Raw genomic sequence first — 10,562 nt, 5'->3', positions numbered from 1 at the left:
TACTATTATCTAATATACAGTTCGTATTCAGATTTTGCTAATTGTCTCAGTATCATTCTTTATAGAAAATTTTAAAAAATCTAAGGTCTAATCCAAGGTTATACTTATCATGAATTTTATATTTTAAAACAATTTTATCCTACCTAAAATTAGAAAATGCAGGTGATGTCATTGTGTGTAAAGATTGGTAATTTCATCCTTACGATGCAAAAAAAATTAAAATTATTAGAGGAAAATTTTAATCAAATTGTCTATACATTGTCAATTAGCTAAAATCCTGAAGATTTCAGAAAAGATTTCATGGTTCTTGCTCTCAGATAACTCACAGTTTAGGTGCTGAGGCAGGTCTAGAACCCAAGTAAAAATTGACTGATAAAGAACTATTATTATATATCCAGCAGCTTTTGCTGCAAAGCAAGCCACCCTTAAAAGTAGTGACTTAGGACAACAATCTTCTTTTTTCTTTACCTAGCAATGCTATGAGTTGGCAATGCCTACTGGCCAGTTCTTCTGTTGGTCTTGCTTGGGCTCAGTCACGCAGCTGCAGTATGTTGGCTGGGTTGGTTGGGGGCTAGTGGCTCTAGGGCAGCCACACTCATATGTCTGGCAGTTGATACTGGCGTTTAGTTGGTACTGACCCTGGATTGGGGAGCAAGGTTGACTGGGCCACATGTCTCCATCAAGGTAGCCTCAGTTCCTTCACATGGTTGGTCTCAGGGTGCCAAAGAGCAGCAAGAGAAGGCAAGCTCCAGGGCACAACATTTTTCAAGTCTCTTTTTACATTGCACTTGCTTATTGCCTCTTTGGCCAAATGTCAAATGGCCAAATCCATTTGGAGTCTCTCCAAGGCCACAGGTACAAGGAGGCATGGATGAATCAGGGTCATCACTGAAAAAAATCTATCTCGATGGTATAAAATTTGACTAGAGTGAAATGATGAGCAATATCACGGAATAAGTATTATTTTGTAACTATGCCTTATTTTAAAAGTATTAAATGTCAGTCAAAATACACTATGGGAATTATGATGCAAAATTATTATGATTAGAATAGTTTAAGAAGACCTCAAGAAAAGAACGACATGTAATGGCTCTCAAAGAATAGATAAGAATTGGATGCATAGGCAGAAATTTATGGACAGAGGGTTTGGAGTGGGTAAATGAAAGATATAACTGTCAGTTATGGAACCGACAAAGAACATGACATATATGTGGGATAGTGGAGGAACAAACTTAAATTGAGTAGATGGCCCATCAGAAATAATAGAAAATAAGATCAGGGTGAAATCAGCATAAACTATGAATGGGGCCGTTTAAAGGTCAGCCATAGTTTAGAATTGTAGTTCCATGACACCAACAATATTTTAAGAGAAATCATTTAGTAACAGCATTAAGATGGATGAGGTCAGGGGTGAGCTGTAAAAACCAGATACACATTTATTACAATAATCCAAATTAAAGTAATGACATTGAGAATAAAAAGACTGGGCCAAATCTAGGAGACATATTAAGTGAGAAGAAAGAAAGGTATGAATTTGATACATATTTTATATAGAAAAAAGTGGAATTTTTAAACTATAGGTTTAGACTCAATATCTGTTTCCTCTTTCATTTTCTTTCCTTCTACATCATAGTCTTACATATATATATATATATATTTTTTTTTTTTTTTTTTTTTTGCGGTAAGCGAGCTTCTCACTGTTGTGGCCTCTCCCATTGCGGAGCACAGGCTCCAGACGCGCAGGCTCAGCGGCCATGGCTCACGGGCCCAGCCGCTCCGCGGCATGTGGGATCTTCCCGGACCCGGGCACGAGCCCGTGTCCCCTGCATCGGCAGGCGGACTCTCAACCACTGCGCCACCAGGGAAGCCCAGTCTTACATATATTTAAAACGAGCTAAAATATCATCTTTAGTGTTTTGCCCCAGTTTGTTTAGCTGTTCTCCATACAACTTCCAAAATTTCCTGCTTCTGAAAACTCTGTGATTAGTTGACATCATTATACTCTGATACCCAGAATAGAACACAGTATCTCACATGTACCTGCCCAGGACAGAGAACAGTACTGATCTGAACAGCATACTTATATTAATGCAATTGATGTCTTCATTAGATATTTTTCCTGTGATATCATACGATCTGTTCATATTTATACTATAAAATCAACTAAGTTCCTCAGAAATCTTACATGAGGGCATTCCAAGTCAGGTTATCTTCTAAATCAATTTTTTTCAAATATTTTAAAATGTATGCCCCCCAAATAGTCTTAGTTTTAAAAAGAAAACTTTTTAAGCCTATTAAAATTTAAAAGAGATTCATTCTACACATGGGCAAACTTTTAAAACTCTTTAGGAATAATTTTAAATCTCTAAGAATACCTTTTATCAGTATTATCTGACTGCCATTACATAGTCCTATAATGTGTGGGTCCACAATCAAATGCAATGTTTAGTACAAATTATATTTTTACTTGCATGATAGGAATTTACTGAACATACTTATAGAAACATTTATAAGACCTCCATTTCTGTTCTTAACATACAACTATCCCTAGAGAGCAAGGAATCTGAAATCATGAGGTATAAATGCGCTGGGAGGCTAGACATTTTCTGGATACTCATGCACAAGACAATGTGCTCACATCTAAGTACGGCATTAGGGTGACAATTAGTCCTATAATGTCCTTTATTGACCTGGAAAAGGAATGAAAATTATCGGTGATGTCTTACCAGTCTTTCGTCTTCTTACAAGCAAGGCAACGAGTAAATATGACAGTTTAAGAAGAGGTGTAAATAAGGGACACAGCTAGGACTGTGTCCTCATCCTCCCCCATCACACACACCTATGCCAATTTTTGTAACATGGGCATCCTCTAGCACTATAATTTTCTTTTTTAAAATTTTGCTATATCCGAAAATCATCTTATCTCAATGACCAGTGAGTCAAGCATGTAAAACCAAAGAATTGTTTTTCTAGTAAATAAAACTCTTTGGCCTTCATGGTAAAAAAAATTTCATGTTTGTTCATATCCTCTCCTGTATTAAAAGTTTCTTCAGGGTAAGAATTATCTCATACTTTTTCTGTGAATAGTCGCATACAGGTAGTTTCATAGTAGATATTCAACGAATATTTTTGGTTAAATGTAAAAATCCATGATAGCAACAAGCAAAACCCACATATATATACATATATATATATATATATATATATATATATGAATATATATGAGTGTGCCTTTAAGCCAGGGGGATAAAATCTCTTGGGATTTGAAGATGAGAGTGGCAATAGACTGCAAACTCTTTTTTGTTTCTTTTCTTTCTTTTTTTTTTTATGGTGCTTTGATTGAATAAGAGGAAACAGGAAACTTCTCAGGGAAATGTCTCGGGCACTTGAGGTGAGAGAGAGACATCGGGAAAGAGAGGGAGAGAGAGAACCACTAACCACTAGAGGGCGGCAGCCATCTCACTTGACATAACTAGCTTCACTCAAGCATAACCGCTATACCTATAGCAGTTTAATATTTCTTCTAACTAATACTTTATCCTTTTCTTCCTCTTAGAGCAAATATCTGTTATGTAGTTGAACTAACTTTAAAATACCAGTGATTTAGATGGATAATACCTGGGATCATGAGATCGAATAAAACATTTAGAATCTGTTGTTTTTATTGTTATTTTGGTCCCATAACTTAGAAATAAGGTGACACCTTGGATTTGGGAGAGAAATCATTTCTCACACTAAGCGTTATTCTTACAAGTAAAATTTAGTCTGTGGCCTGTAGAATACTAGTTAAGGTTGCTTCTTCTCAAGACACGTTTTGCCCTTTATCCTAGCATACAGGCAGCTACAGCCAGGGAGCCCCTTTGCCAAAAATACCTCTCCACCAGCTGTCACTCTACCTGAAATCCATTAAGACAGTGGATCCGAACCTTTTCAAAGTGAGGGCCCTTGACAAGCAAAATATCACAGACCCCCATGTGATAACTCTTGAACTCTTAAGATCAGTAGATTGAATAAATATATATATGCACACACGCATATAAACATAAAAACAATACTATAAAAAGACATAATGTCAGTAATACCTTTTAATGAATTAATATTGTATTAGCCACAGTAGTGTACATAGCAGTACAAATAGACAAAATATATTATTTAATCAACCAACAGTTAAGGCTCTTTGCCTAAGCAAGTTCATGAATCCCTTGAAGTAAACACACAGTGTACTCCCTACCTGTAGCATAAGGTCTGGGGTCTGAAAGAAGAGAATCATTGAATTTATGTGTTATCCCACTAAACCTCCACTTTTAAGATGGAAACATCATATTTTTTGGTTAGATTTTTTTTTTTAACCTCACCAACTCTTGGAAATGGAAAATGTGTATCTTTCTACATACAATCAAGAAATGCCACAATTCCCGGCAGTCATCAATTAAGACACCCGACATAAGTGTGTCTGTAGCTCCAGACATGTGTTCTCCCTGTGAGGACTTGTTAAGCTTAAAGTTTTTAAAATATCAGTGGAAGTTTGATCTCTCAAAGACGTCAATTCCAAATACAGTTTGTCTGTATGACGCAAGCAACTTTCTTTGGTGTCCTGCTGAGTACATAGCCTGCATTCTGAACTCAACTATCCTGTGGGTTTTGACATCATAGATATCTCCTGGCACTGTGAAAAGAGTATCTGGCACCATGCGGCTAGCTCTGCAGAGAGCCAAGTTTCCATAGCTCATGTTAGCTGACAGTGAGACTCCACCAGTCAATTCTGGCAAAAGTCAAATTGCATCTTTTACGAAAATAACTCATTGCATACTCTGCTTCTGCTTCTCATTGGAATCTATCACCCAGAGGACATTTTAATTAAATCAAGTACGTAATCACAAATCCATGCTTGTTTAATTATTATCAGAGAAAGGAGCCAAATATAATAAAGATCATATGTGGCACTTAGCTGAGGAAAACAAACATACTCAAAATACAGCATTCAATTCCTACATCAATGAAAAAGCCATCATATAATATGGGAGAACTTAATTGATTATACTTTTCTATACCTCAAGGTTATTTTACTATAAAATAGAAGTGATTATTCTTATCCTTGTCGAATATAGAGGAGGGGTCCATGAGTTAAAAGCTAAGAGAAAAAAAAAAAAGAAAAAAAAAAAAAGCTAAGAGAGAGAGAGAGAAGCTTGTTCATAACTTATGGCAGTGTTTTCCACCCTTTTCAAAAGTCTTCTTTGGAGACAGTAACTCCACAACCTTTCACATGTGGTAGCGGTACTCAGTCAGACAATTCTGGGCTGCATAATTATTTGCAGGCCCTTGTCAATAGATAGGACATTCTGGAATTTGAGGCCCATCAGTTGGGAAATGCTGATCTGGGCTAACGTTCATTTATGAGGTCCAAAGAGATTAACCAGTTTGTACAAAATTACACAATTAACTAGAGCTAGAACTCTAGAGCTAAAATACAAGTCTTTTCAAACTTTGTCACATACAATTTCCACCATCCCAGAATTACAGAGGAAAGTAAAACCATGAAAAGAAGATCCTTAACGCTAAATCAGAGAACTGTATTTTCAGGCAAATCTATCAGCTAAGTGCCAAGGACACTGCTATAGTTTATATCTGGAAACTCAGAAGGGTGCTCAGGAAACTTATAAATAGAATGGTTACAAATGGTTTGATGTGGTCTTAAGACATAAATAATGTTTAGCAGGTGTCAAACCAAGGCCAGGCTCTATTTGACATTTTCATCAGTGACCTAGGTAAGACATTGGCAACCGAGAGAGCCAAAATCTCTCAAAAATATTTTACATTTTAGGAAGCCTTCTGATGTCTCCTGCCCACAAATTATCACTCCTCTTCTCCCATAATCAAGTTCCATTTCATTCCCACAGCTCAACTGACCTCATCTAGGGGTTAGATTATTTAATTAATTACCGCTAAGCTATGAGTAACTAATATAACAGCTCTTCCAAATGCCTTGGAGATCTTTAATTTTTTTAAAATTAGTTTCTTCATCCAGAAGAATACTAGTAGTATTCTAGTAGTAGTAGTGGGTGGAGGTAAGCATCTCTGTGCTGCTTACTGACAAGAAAGTTTCTTCTTTGCCAAAAATAACCATAATTCCTCTAAACTCATTAACATTTTTGAAAAAATTCTTGAAGATTTCAAAATCACATCACTTTCTCTTGCTGAGCCTGAACTAAACTTCTAAACCCTTCTCCATATGATTCTCCAAGCAGCAACTAGCAAGTGATCAGTGACAACTGATTGGCACATGCAAGGAAACTTAGTTGCCATTTCTGATCTATATGATGTGAGTATATTCCTGGCTGGAGGTAAAGAATGGTATTTTACAACCTCTCAAAAACACCCCCTCCCTATAGCTCATTTTATAAAAAATGTATTTCTTTTTTTGCCCCCTACTTCTGGTTACTTATAAACCATGTGGAAGCTTAAAGAAAAATAACATAGCAGCAGCTTTGGTTTGTCTTAAAGAGAAAGCAGATCCTTCTTCAGGGTCACCTAGATCTAAAAATTATTTCTGGAAGTAACCAAAATACCTGCAGTGGTGTGAAATTATATAAAATGAAGTTGTAGCTGTATGTAGTGAATGCTTAATGAATACACTACTACATTTTTTTTTTAGTAAAAAATGACATCAATTTGGGACCAAAAAAAATCCACAGACAAGGGTTTCCAAATGAGGCTACTTAGAAGCAGCCACAAGAATCTGACAGGTCATGAAAGTAAATTGTCTCATACAGGCTTTGCTGTTAAAAATACTACAGTGATGTATTTTTATAGGCAGGCGAGGGAAATTTGTCTATAAATAGCTCTAGGAAGTTTAGCCAAGAACTTAAGTTGCCAGTAAAAATATTAAATTGACCATAATTAGAAATATTTCAAATTTAGTTAATACTTAAAAGGCAAACATAGTAAGAAACTGAATTATTGCAGTTTTTAAGTTTGTAGTATTACCTTGTCTCTTATATTGTATTTTTCTAATTTTTTCCTCCATTTTCACATCATATGATTTTCTTCATCCCCAATTTTATTTACTTATTTATTTATAAATTTTTATTTATTTATTTTTGGCTGCATTGGGTCTTCGTTGCTGTGTGCAGGCTTTCTCTAGTTGCGGTGAGTGGGGGCTACTCTTCCTTGCGGTGCATGGGCTTCCCATTGCGGTGGCTTCTCTTGTTGTGGAGCACGGGCTCTAAGCACGCAGACTTCAGTAGTTGCAGCACGCGGGCTCAGTAGCTGTGGCTCACGGGCTCTAGAGCACAGTCTCAGTAGTTGTGGCACACGGACTTAGTTGCTCCGTGGCATGTGGTATCTTCCCGGACCAGGGATCGAACCTGTGTCCCCTGCATTGGCAGGTGGATTCTTAACCACATCACCACCAGGGAAGCCCCCCAACTTTATTTTTATTCATCAATGATTTAACTGTTTTATTTCTTTTCTGTTCCAAAGTGTGGATTTTTTTTTAAACCTTATCCCAGCAACTTTCTCTTCTGCATTTCAAATCTTCAGTGCCAATCAATTTCTTTTTAAATGGGTGTGGTGAGTTGGGAGGGAGAACTTCTCCTTTCTTACACTGGCAATCCATAGCAATAAGATGCCCTCCATCCTGACTTCCTTGAGTGTCAGCTGTCGGCACTCGACCATGAACTATGACTTGGCTGCCATGATCTCTAATCCTAACTCAGGTTTGTGAAGTTTCACAACTTTTTCCCTTGAGAACAGCCAGTGCTGAGCTGGCACGACACAAGCAATCACAGATCTTTGAAGAGCACGCTGTTCAAGTCCATGTAAGGAATACGGTCCTTGGTCAAGGCAGCTCCTCCTCATTCAGTAGCAGCCCTGAGAGTGAGGGGAAGACTTTGGAACCTCCCTCTGATAGCCTTCTCCCATGTCAGTTTGAGAAAAAGGGAAAAGGAAACATGTTAAACATTTCCGACAACATTTCAGAAAAACAGTCTGATTCATGGTGACTTCTAACTTATTAAAAATGATAAATATATATGAAAAACCAATTAATTGGACAGTTACCTAACTGGTTATAAGTTTAAAAATTAGAAAGTTTCTTAAATCAAAGTCTTAGCTGTTTCAACTCCCTCCTGTGAAGAATTTAGAAGAATCACTTTAACCCTTCATTTATGCCTTGGCTTGGGAATGAAACAAGGAACAGAAACAGGGCTGGAGCTCAGAATCAGGATCAGGGCTTAATGTGAACAAGCTTCCTAGTCTTTTGATTTTTAAAAGCTACCTCATGTAGATTTTCTTTAGACACAGACAGTATTTTCCCATGTCTAAAAGTGTACCTTCTTGTCCTCACTAACGTAATTTTTAACTTATTAAACTTGCTGATTCTCTCTTACATTCCAATGTCTACGCCCCCCACTCTCACAGCTCTTTACTAGTTACTACAATAGAGGTCCTCTTAGCTAGCAATTTTAGAGAATATGTTAAATTTTAATATAAAAACATCCGTCCCCAAATTCTTCCAACAGATGACCCGTGTCATTTCTTCTGATACTCTACCACCGAAAGCTACAACTGAGGTTAAGTGTTGACCAAAGGCCCCTTTTCCTGTTTTCCTCAGAGTTACTGAAGTTTCAAATTCTTCCTGGGAATTTCAACGTAAACAAGAAAGAGTTTGCAGTGATTTTCATAACATGTTCCTTGAAATCCGGGAGCCTCTAAAACACCACTAGGGTTATGTAGAGGTATGCAGAATGATCACAGCTGGATTTAATTTATTTCCCACATTTTTCTTTTCTTCTGTAGCCTAACTTTAAAAGATTGAGGTTTAGGGACACGGAAAACGAGCCTTACGATTTGGCAACACTGCCCAAATGACCCTTACCCCGTTGAAGAAGACCATTTCACAACTCACTGCCAGTTATTTGGGGACACATTCACTGTCTTAGACTGAGCTGTGCTAGTCTTCAAAGCAGAGTAAGGACAACATTGCTTTTGGCAAAGCTTATTCATTTTATACAATGACAGGAGCGAAACTAGTGAGGCTCCTCAGTGTTGCTTCTGTTCTTTATGTTTGCCTTTGGCAAGTGTATCAAAGGTTAACTTTACTTAATCCTTTGGAATTTTAATTTCCAAAACATTGTCACTTATAAACTTAAATTCACTACCAGTTGATTAGAAAGGGGTACTATCGGGTGTGAATGCTGCTTGTTTCACAGGCAAAACGTGTCTGGCAAACAATACTGGGAACTGAGCCAAGAAATGTCATTTCTCTCACTTTATACTTCCATGGTAAGCCTCCACCCCCAAACACTTTCCCCAGTTCCATCCTCTGACTAATCTACCCACTCCAAATATTTCCTGTTTACACTGTGAAAGAATGGTATTTAAAAAAACATCCCTTAGCAAAAGTACCCAACAAAGCTTTGCACATAGGGACATGTAATAAAGGTCATTTTGAAAATATTTTAAAATGGATATTCTTTTATGAATGTCATAGATCATGAAAAGAAATAACTCAAAGCTAAACCCAGCAACAGACTCTCCATTATAAAATTGCTCATAATTGAAAGGAACCAAGGAGCCACCCCCGCTGCTGCTGCAGGGAGGTGGGGCGGGGGAGTGAGTGGAAGTTACTGCCATGCCACCGAGTCCTGACCGGAGACTTTGGGGCCCAACTAGCTGTGTGGCTGACAGGGTCTTGGTGCTCTGGCTGGGTGTCAGGCCTGTGCCTCTAAGGTGGGAGAGCCAAGTTCAGGACATTGGTCCACCAGAGACCTCCCAGCTCCACGTAATATCAAATGGCGAAAGCTCTCCCAGAGATCTCCGTCTCAACACTAAAACCCAGCTCTACTAAACGACCAGCAAGTTCCAGTGCTGGACACCCTATGCCAAACAACTAGTAAGACAGGAACACAACCCCACCCATTAGGAGAGAGGCTGCCGAAAATCATAATAAGTTCACAGACACACAAAACACACCACTGGATGCGGTCCTGCCCACCAGAAAGACAAGACTCAACCTCATCCTCCAGAACACAGGCACCAGTCCCCTCCAATGGAAAGCCTACACAAGCCACTGAAGCAACCTTAGCCACTGGGGGCAGACACCAAAAACAACGGGAACTACGAACCTGCAGCCTGCGAAATGGAGACCCCAAACAAAGGAATATAAGGAAAATGAGAAGACAGGGAAACACACAACAGATGAAGGAGCAAGGTAAAACCCACCAAACCAAACAAATGAAGAGGAAATAGGCAGTCTACCCGAAAAAGAATTCAGAGTAATGATAGTGAAGATGATCAAAAATCTTGGAAATAGAATGGAGAAAATACAAGAAACATTTAACAAGGACCTAGAAGAACTAAAGAGCAAACAATGATAAACAACACAATACATGAAATTAAAAATTCTCTGAAAGGAATCAATAGCAGAATAACTGAGATAAAAGAACACGTAAGTGACCTGGAAGATAAAATAGTGGAAATAACTACTGCAGAGCAGAATAAAGAAAAAAGAATGAAAAGACTTGAGGACAGTTGCAGAGACCTCTGGGACAACATTAAACACA

This window comes from Phocoena sinus, chromosome 5, assembly GCF_008692025.1.
Source record: "Phocoena sinus isolate mPhoSin1 chromosome 5, mPhoSin1.pri, whole genome shotgun sequence".
Classification (NCBI taxonomy): Eukaryota; Metazoa; Chordata; class Mammalia; order Artiodactyla; family Phocoenidae; genus Phocoena; species Phocoena sinus.
This window is presented reverse-complemented; position numbering follows the sequence as displayed.